Genomic DNA, 9,699 nt, shown 5'->3' on the forward strand with positions numbered 1-9,699 from the left:
ACTTTGGCATCAAGTACTAGCTCATCCATCCGAAGTTATTTTGTCAAAACTATTCCCATGTTTTGTCACCCATCTTTTAAGTGTGATACGTGTCAATTTTCCAAATTTGCTAGGCTGCCTTATGGTTCTTCAATGTCTAAGTCTAGTACACCATTTGAAATGGTACACATTGATGTATGGGGTCTTACTTTTGAATCAATAAAGGGTTACAAGTATCTTGTCATATTTGTTGATGATTTCACTCGAATTACTTTCTTTTATCTCATGAAATCTAAAAGTGAAGTTCCAACTATTTTTAAAGATTTTCATAAGTTGCTTGTAACAAAATTTCACTCAACTATTAAAACCTTGAGATCTGACAATGGCACTGAGTTCTTACCCAATATCATGACTCAATACTTGAGTTCACAAAGAATTATTCACCAAACAAGTTGTGTGGGAACCCCACAACAAAATGGGATAGCTGAGAGGAAGAATAGAGATCTACTTAAGAAGATTCAAGCACTCATGTTGCATATGAATGTACCCAAAAGGTTTTGGTTATATGCAATCCTTACAGCCACCTATTTGATCAATAGGCTTCCTAGTCATGTTCTAGGTTTCAGATCACCATATGAAACCCTTAAAGACAGATCAATAAATCTATCACACTTGAAAGTTTTTTGTTGCACTTGTATTGTACATGTGCAAACTCAACATCGTGACAAATTGGATGCTAGGGCAGTCAAATGCGTGTTCATGGGATACTCCTCCACCCAAAAGGGATATAAATATTTTTATCCTATCACTAACAAGTGTGTTGTATCTAAAGATGTTCGCTTTGAGGAAGAGACTCCATTCTTTAAAAAGGGTCCTACTTCATGTGAGGGGGAGCTTTTGTGTGACTTGTTTCCATTGCCTATATACACTCAGCCTTTGAGTCATGATGATTCCTTAAAGGGCAATGGCAGTCAAGAGCAAGAAGTCATGTTGAAAACCATAACCTCAATAGGTTCTCAACCCAACTCACAAGGAAATGGTGATCTTGAGGCTACACCTCAACCCTTCACTCACCAACCTTCTCAAGATGTTAGGAGGAATCCACCTCGAGAAAGGAAGGCTTCTGCCAAGTTTGTAGACTATGTTACTTATGCTTCTAGATATCCCATCTCTGAAGCAATATGTAATCACAGTTTTTCAAATTCTCATGTGGCATTTCTTACTGCAGTCTCAAATCTTGTAAAGCCTAACACTTTTCAAGAAGCCAATATCATCCCTCACTAGAGGAAAGCAATGTCTGAAAAACTTCAAGCCTTGGAGGAAAATTGTACTTGTAGTATCATTCAATTACCTCTAGGAAAGAAGGCAGTTGGGAGTCGTTGGGTTTACAAAACTAAACTCAAGACTGATGGCTCAATAGAAAGACACAAAGCTCGGCTTGTTGCTCGTGGTTTCACCCAAACCTTTAGGATTGATTACAAAGAAACCTTTGTTCTAGTGGCAAAAATGAACACAATACGTGTGCTACTTTCTATTGTTGTTAATTGTGGTTGGTCATTATACCAGATGGATGTTAAAAATGTTTTCCTTCATGGAGAGCTTTAGAAGGAAGTTTACATGAAAATTCCCCCAAGTTACTCTCCAGCAAAGGATGGCATGGTGTGCAAACTGCACAAGGCTATCTATGGTTTGAAGCAATCACCAAGAGCTTGGTATGCCAAGCTTAGTTCATTATTGGAAAGGGAAGGTTTTCTTAGAAATAATGCCGATTCTTCCTTGTTTGTACGGAATGGAACCAGTGGGAAGTTGGTGGTCCTTATTTATGTAGATGATCTTATTATCATAGATGACAATGCATCTGAAATTGGAGTCTTGAAAGCCTCCTTACATCAAACCTTTGCCATTAAGGATCTTAGGAAGTTGAAGTATTTTCTTGGCATTGAGATGGCAACTTCTCAACGAGGTTTGTTTTTAAACCAACGCAAGTATGCCATGGATCTACTCATGAAAGATAAGTTCACTAATTGCAAGCCAGTTGTCACCCCAATTGACAGTAAACTTAAGCTTACCATTGATGGCGAGGCACTCAAGAATGTCACCTATTATCAATGATTGGTTGGCAAGCTCATCTATCTTACTACCACGCGTCCAGACATTACCTTTGCTGTGAGCTTGGTCAATCAATTCATGCATGCACCCACAGTAGAACATCTCAATATTGTTAAAAGGATCATATGCTATCTCAAATGGTCCATCGATAAGGGTATCCTCATGCGTAACAACCATTTCACTGAGATTCATGCATACACTGATGCTAACTAGGCAAGCAGTGCTATTGATAGAAAATCCACCACTGGTTATTGTACATTTGTTGGAGGCAACATTGTCACTTGGAAGAGTAAGAAACAAGTCGTCATTGGTCGCTCTAGTGCTGAAGCTGAGTATCGAGCAATGGTTGCCACTGCATGTGAATTGATTTGGCTTAAAGGTTTCTTGTTTGATCTAGGGTTCGAGAGTACAACTTTCATGCCTCTCATGTGTGATAATCAAGCAACCATGCACATTGCTGCAAACCTAGTTTTTCATGAAAAGACCAAGCATGTTGAAGTTGACTGTCACTTCATCAGGGCTCAAGTTTAGTCACAACTCATCCAAACGGTCTTCACTCACAATTATGGTAATTCATTAAGATACGTTACTTGGTAAAGATGTGAATCGACGATCCGACCGTTGGATCGTCACCAAACTTTAATACATTATAGTACATAATATTTAAAGATCATAGAAACGTACAGATCAGGAATCCGAAGAATGGATCTTCCCAAATTAGATTTGTAAGTTCATAAAATAAAATGTTGACCGCCACTTGGTTTTTGGCAATTGGCGGAGATCCGACCGTTGGATCGTAATGAAATTTTAGGATGTTTTTCTAGAAGCATAATGTGAATCTTTGGAAGTAACGGATTGGAAATCCATAAGGCGGATCTTCCAGATCAAATCTTAGGGATGTGTTTTATGTAAATTATGTACTTTTATTGATCAAAACTCTGAGATGTGATTTGATAATTGGTCATAGGCGACGATGGTTCGTGATGTCTCGATTTGCATGCTAGGGAGTCATAGCGCGGACCTCAGGTGAGTGGGTCTTTTCCTTTCTATCGTATATTATATATATATATATATATATATATATATATGATTGATAATTCCATAAAAATTGACTAAGGCTCTCGCGTCTGCACATTTTCAGCGTCTTCTAGGCAAGCTTGGATCAACTATACTCCTCGATCCAGCTTGAGGGGGAGTATTGAGAGTTACTAAACCTAGACAGATTATGCAATTCCAGAAATCATGGGTGCAACATGGCTGCACGGCACCTTCTGTCTTTCCTGACAGATTATGTGTAAATCACTTCTTAGTCTTGTAGTTGGTTTCCTCAAATTAAGGAGTATGGTTGATCTATAGTGTTTGGTGTAATTTCCTTCAATTAGCTTGTCTCTAGGGTTTAGTCTAAGGACCGTTGGGTGTAACTAGTCCATCATTTTCTTTTATATATGTGTATCCTTGTACATTCACATCATTGAGAAATACAAGAAAACTTAAACCAAAACTGCAACACAACTCCACCACCAACCTCTTCTCTTAGACCCAATCACTCCCCGAGCTTCAAGGTATTCTGAGAGCTACAAACATTCTAATTTCTGTTTAATCTTTTGATTATTGAAATTGATTTAATTATTGTTTCACAGTGGTGCTGATGCTCTTTCAGCACTCGTTGAAAGATTAGAGCGATGAGATTGTGTGGAATTTGGATTACATTTCGACATCCAGCCATTGAAAATCATGAGCCCTTCAACCGATTCCGAGGTCTCGCTTGTACTTTAAGGTTTTTTAGGGTTGCTGCCTGTTTCATCCAGACAGCGCGATCTTGGCCCACCAGCACATCGCCATTTAGGTACTTAATATAGCCAAAAAGCTCAACCAAACCCTGTGGAGGTCGGATTTCTGAGATGACAATGTAGTTTCTTCTGTAATTGTTTTTAAAAGTGGTGATGAATATATTACCAACCCACGATGTGATTGAGCAAGAAGCTTGTTTGGATGCTTTGAATGCTATTATGTTAGATTCATCAGCTAATCAGATGCTAAAGCTTCAAACTTCAATTTTATCATGCTTGGTTTCGGAGTAGTGATGGGATTTTTATGCTTTGATTGTCTTTGTTTTTATGTAATGCATAGGATTTTGAGGCTTTTCATGGTATTGAGGAAGTTGCGGAGCTCATAAGCAAGTTGATGAGAATCTCATGTTTTGATTTATTTTCTATTTGTTTTCTTGATTTTGTTCTTATGTTAGTTTCCAGTGCATAATATCTGCAATTACGATGTTGAGATGGTGTTCTCATTGTCCTAAATTGGGATTTGAAGCTCCATCTACTTAGTGTAGTTTTCGGAGGGTAAAGTCTTTTGAATGAGTAGTCATCTTGATAAATTCTAAGGTGATTGGCAAAAATTGTTTGTGGTAGCCAAACAATAGTTGTGTCCTGTGTGTGCTAGTTCTTCATCACAATCCTTGCACTTTTTATCATGAGTTATGCCATTTTTCAGCTTGCATTGGACGAGTCTTGATAAAATCCCGTCTTTCCTTATCTTCTACGTTTTAATTTGAGCTACGTCATGTTGCTCATTTTCATGTTTGTTAATTGAGTAACGAGGCCATCTGCTAGGAATCAATTAGAGTTAAGGTTTTCAAATACTGGTGTTTCTAGGCTGCTAATGTAATGCACACTGAAGAAAAACACCTATTACTTTTGATTAGGTTGAAATGTGGAGAGTTCTTGTTGCTGCTCAATGGTTTTCTTTTCAATTGAGGACACCTCGACCGATCTCTTTTATCATTGTTTTGGTGGCCAATTTCCAAGTCAGGTTGAAAAACTTAGACGGTTACATTCCCTTAATCTCATCAAGAATGACAGTCTCATCGAGAACGACTTTAAAAATGTAGAAAATATGTCTCAACTCATAAGTACTATCAAAAGTATCACATGTGGAAAGCTAATCCGGGAAACCCGCGCCTCAGGAAGGAGTAGCAGCTCAGTCTTCACGTGAACAACTGTGGTTAGCTGTCTTACGCCAAAAGGGAGTGTTGCAGTTAGGTCAGAAGAAATCGGAGGAAAGGCCAAGCCACAATTAGAGATTCCTTAAGAACCCTAGCAATGAGTCATTCACCTGCAAAAAAGGGAGTCAGAAGCCATTAAAGGATGATCCAAGAACATCTTAACACAAAGGGAATTCAAACTTGAGAGGGAGAAACATAGAACCATCTTTCTGCAACCTTAGAGTTTTCCCTCAAACTTCATTCAACCCCTTCAGTCAGGGAAAGCCTCTTTAGAACCAAGAAAGCCATCTCTTGAAGTCAACACCCATGAACTTCTCTAGCTTCTCAGTATGAGAATTCTTAGCCCCACTGACACCCACAACAGATTGTTGGTGGAACAACAATCAGAATCAATTAAATTAATGGAAAGTTAATTTCTGATACAAGTAACTATACTTACGAAATATATATGTATATAATCACAAAGAATAAAATTACAAAATGCAATGAACTAACGGATTTTGCAGATAGACGCTTGTGGATTTGCAATGTCCTTGAATCAGAATTTGGCTCATACTCAGTGCTTGTAGTTTTTTAGGCGTCTACTCCACCAGGATTCAACTATCTATGATCAAAATTTCAACAATGAAACTTTGATTCTGGCGAACTTCTATGTGTTTCTCTCTTAGGAAGTATGTATGAATGAGTATGCAAATTGACGTATTTGATGCAAGCATACATTAGAAATATATAAGCAGTAAGATGCCGTTTCACAATAGGTGTAACTATTTGATTCAACTTCAAACAGCCACAATTGTTTGAAATAATCTAAAAGTTCAAAAATTAATTAATTAATCCCTAATAAAACATTTAACCAATCAACATTTTAATATGGAAAAAGGACGTACCTGGAATTTGTGACTTTGTTGGTCGAGCTCCAAATTGGGCCCGCGATACCTTTTCGGAAAGGAAATGACGCCACGAGCAATAATCATCACTTTTCTATGATGCACGATGGATTTTAGCCATTCGAGATTGTTTACTAGTCCAAAAACGCATTTAAAGTTTTGTAACAAAAATCGAACTTTCCGTTTCACATCCGTTGTTTGTTCCAGATACTTCCCAACCTTTCCAATGTTAAAATTTTAACTCAAGTATTGTTCTTTAACACCAACAAAATTAACTCTTTCTCTTTCCAACTAAAGTTAGCAGGTGTGACCTCTTATACACTAAGCAATTGTTTTGGTATTTTATATTAGGGTGAATTACTTTTCATCCTTTTAGGTTTGTGTTCAATTGCATCCTCATACAACATCTTTAAAACATCTCAATCTCATAAATTTACTTATTATTTTATTTCAATTTCATCAGTAGTGGAGCTAGGATTGTGGACTAGGAAGGGCCCAACATGCTTTCCTTATCTTAGAAAATTCTGACGCATTCTACTTTGGCCAACTTTCGTTTGGGTCTAAAATGATATATTTATCGTCATCATCTTTCTTTGAATCAATCCACAAAAATGGGGAGCTAAACTTGCAATATTACGACCCTCAGAATAAGCGAGGGATTCATAAATTTTGGAAAGTGATTTCCATACCTTTTCTTTTCTCTATGTACATCCAATATTTTTATAAATGTTAAATAAATGAATCAATGGTGAATTAACGGACATATATACATAAAAATGTGTAGAAGAAGAAAGCATGTGTGTGAGAATCATTTTCCTAAATTTTCATTAAGGTGAGGTAGAAGAAGAAAGGAAAAAGTTCTCAAATGGATAGTAAATTTGTTACCCAATAGGTATTAACTTAAACATGATACTATCTAAAAAATATATGGTAGGAGTTCTACCATATATACAGACCAAAAGTGATTAGATTGTGTAAATCATAGTACATTTTTGTGGGGTTCTACCGTAGAACCCCATAAAAATTTACCATGATTTACACAATCACATTCATAACCTAATCAAGTCCAAAGTCATCTCTACTAATTAATGAAACTCTTTGTCAACCAAAAAAAAAATGAAAAGACAAATTAGTCTTCTATCACACAAAAATTTGAATAATGTAATTTCATAGGTTCAAATTTTACTGTTTTTTATTGAAGCCTCACCTACATATGATGTTAAAATACCTCTAATATTAAAAAAATAAAAACATAAAAAATTAAAAGAACCAAAAACAAAAACCTCCCACTCCCCTCAAGTTCTCTCTCTCCCTCTCTCCCTCTCATTTTCTAAAAAAATGTGTTTATGCACACAAAGTGTGTAGGCAAATGCTAGTATAAATTAAGACAATTAATCCTCTTTTCATAAAACTTTTTTAAACAAATTTGAACTCAAACATCTATCCCAAAATACACCTATGTGCTCACATTCTAACAGAGAGATGAAGGGTCTGATGAAAACTTGATATAGTTCATCGAGTATAATTAATCAGATTAGCATATAAATACAGGCCAGGAGTGATCAGATCGTGATGAGAAAACCAAACTACCCCTCATCATTATCACTCACCATGATAACTAAAGTTGAGGGACTAATGGTCAAGGAAATAAAGTTGAGGAATCATTGCTCTAATTGGGTTAAAGTTGAGGGATCAGTACAACAATTTCCTCTTAGAGTTTAGGTTTTAGGGGAATCTTAGGTCTTGTTCGTTATCATTTTGCAAAACAATTTTTTGTTTCGTAGATATGGAAATAGATGAAAAATGAATTTTATAAGACTATTTTATAAAAATAGGGGTGTGCTATCCACACACCCTTTTTTACTTCTCACACACCCTTGTTAATTCCTGTCCGCTGATCTTCTTCAATTCATCCGATCCGACAGCCGAAAACCAAAAACGTGTGGGATAAGTAAAAAGGGGTGTGTGGATATCACACCCCTAAAAATAAATTCAAAAAACAATATTTAGACTAAATTATGTAGAATTTCCTCAGTTTCTCAAAAATATTTTCAAAATAATAAAACCTAAAGCTAGGAATTGTTTATTATTATTATTATTATTATTATTATTATTATTATTTGTAAAGAAACCGGGAATACAACCTAAAGCTAACTTACATCATAAGAAACAAAGCGAATTCGAGAGACTCCATCAGTATCATCCATGAGCGATGATCAAATCCTAGCAGGAGGTTTATCAAACACATGAACGCCAATATTCATATTAAAACGCCAATTTACCAACTGATCTGCCACATAATTATTCTTCCTGTAAATGTGTTACAACTCACATCTCCTCAATTGTCTCATCATCAATCTACAGCTTTGTATGGTTCTGTCAAGATGATAAAAGTTATCCATAGGAGTTTGCTTTACCAACATAACAACATACTTACAATCCATCTCAATGACAAGATCAGTACAACCCTTATCCAAAAAAACTGCAAACCAAAATATAAACTCCATAACTAAGCATCACTAACCTGACCTTACCTCAAATTGACAGCAAAGCCTACCAACCAATCTCCATAATGATCCCTTAGTACGCCACCAGCCCCAATTCGTCTAGAAATTGTCCTTCTAAAGCCACTAGCCCTAATAAAGGAATTGTTATTGGCACTTTAAAATTCAGATTTTACAGTCCAAACTTTTTATAATTAGAAAGAAAAACACGCTTATGAGGTGTGTTGAATGAGATTTTTGGAATGCTAATAACGGTAGGAAAATTTTGTTTGAACCCATACAATCTCAATCTACACCCAACTTCAACTTTGATTGCATAATTATTATCAAATACAAGATGAAATTAACAATAAAACTAAAATTTATCAATAAACCTACACCCAAAGGTGGGATTCCATGGCTAGTTGTATCCAAAAAGTAGCAAAAGAGGTATTAGGAGAGTCCAAGGGCTTTGCCCCATACCAAAAGGAATCTTGGTGGTGGAATGAGGAGGTACAAACAAAGGTGAAGGCTAAGAAGGAATGTTGTAAAGCCTTATACAAGGACAGGACAGATGAAAATGGTGAAAGGTATAGAAGAGCGAAGCAAGAGGCGAAGAAAGCTGTGAGAGAAGCTAAGTTAGCGGCTTATGACGACATGTATAAGCAACTAGATACCAAAGAAGGAGAGTTGGATATCTATAAACTAGCTAGAGCAAGGGAAAAGAAGACAAGGGACCTAAACCAAGTGAGGTGCATCAAGGATGAGGATGGAAAGGTTCTTATTACAGAGAATGCGGTCAAAGACAGATGGAGAGGTTATTTTCATAATCTTTTCAATGAAGGACATGAAAGGAGTACTTCTTTAGGGGAGTTGAGTAACTCAGAAGAGTGTAGAAACTACTCCTTTTATCGTCGAATCAGGAAGGAAGAAGTGGTTGTAGCTTTGAAGAAGATGAAGCAGAGAAAAGCAGTGGGCCCAGACGATATACCGATCGAAGTGTGGAAAGTCTTGGGAGAGACAGGTATAGCATGGCTCACTGACCTTTTCAATAGGATTTTGAAAACGAAGAAGATGCCAACTGAGTGGCGAAAGAGCACTTTGGTGCCTTTCTACAAGAATAAGGGCGACATACAAAATTGCATGAACTATAGGGGTATTAAGCTAATGAGCCATACAATGAAGCTCTGGGAGAGAGTCATTGAGCATAGATTGAGGCAAGAGACACGGGTTT

At 36.6% G+C, this 9,699-nt stretch overlaps 1 long non-coding RNA gene across 1 annotated transcript; it reads left to right on the top strand.

Moving 5' to 3' along the window:
* Positions 1-3,567: 3,567 nt before the first annotated feature.
* Positions 3,568-4,279, top strand: LOC126628583 (uncharacterized). The gene is made up of 2 exons (XR_007625481.1): positions 3,568-3,650; positions 3,729-4,279. It is a non-coding gene; the product is annotated as an uncharacterized LOC126628583 (long non-coding RNA).
* The last annotated feature ends 5,420 nt before the right edge of the window (positions 4,280-9,699 follow it).

Source organism: Malus sylvestris, chromosome 7 (genome assembly GCF_916048215.2).
Source record: "Malus sylvestris chromosome 7, drMalSylv7.2, whole genome shotgun sequence".
Lineage (NCBI taxonomy): Eukaryota > Viridiplantae > Streptophyta > Magnoliopsida > Rosales > Rosaceae > Malus > Malus sylvestris.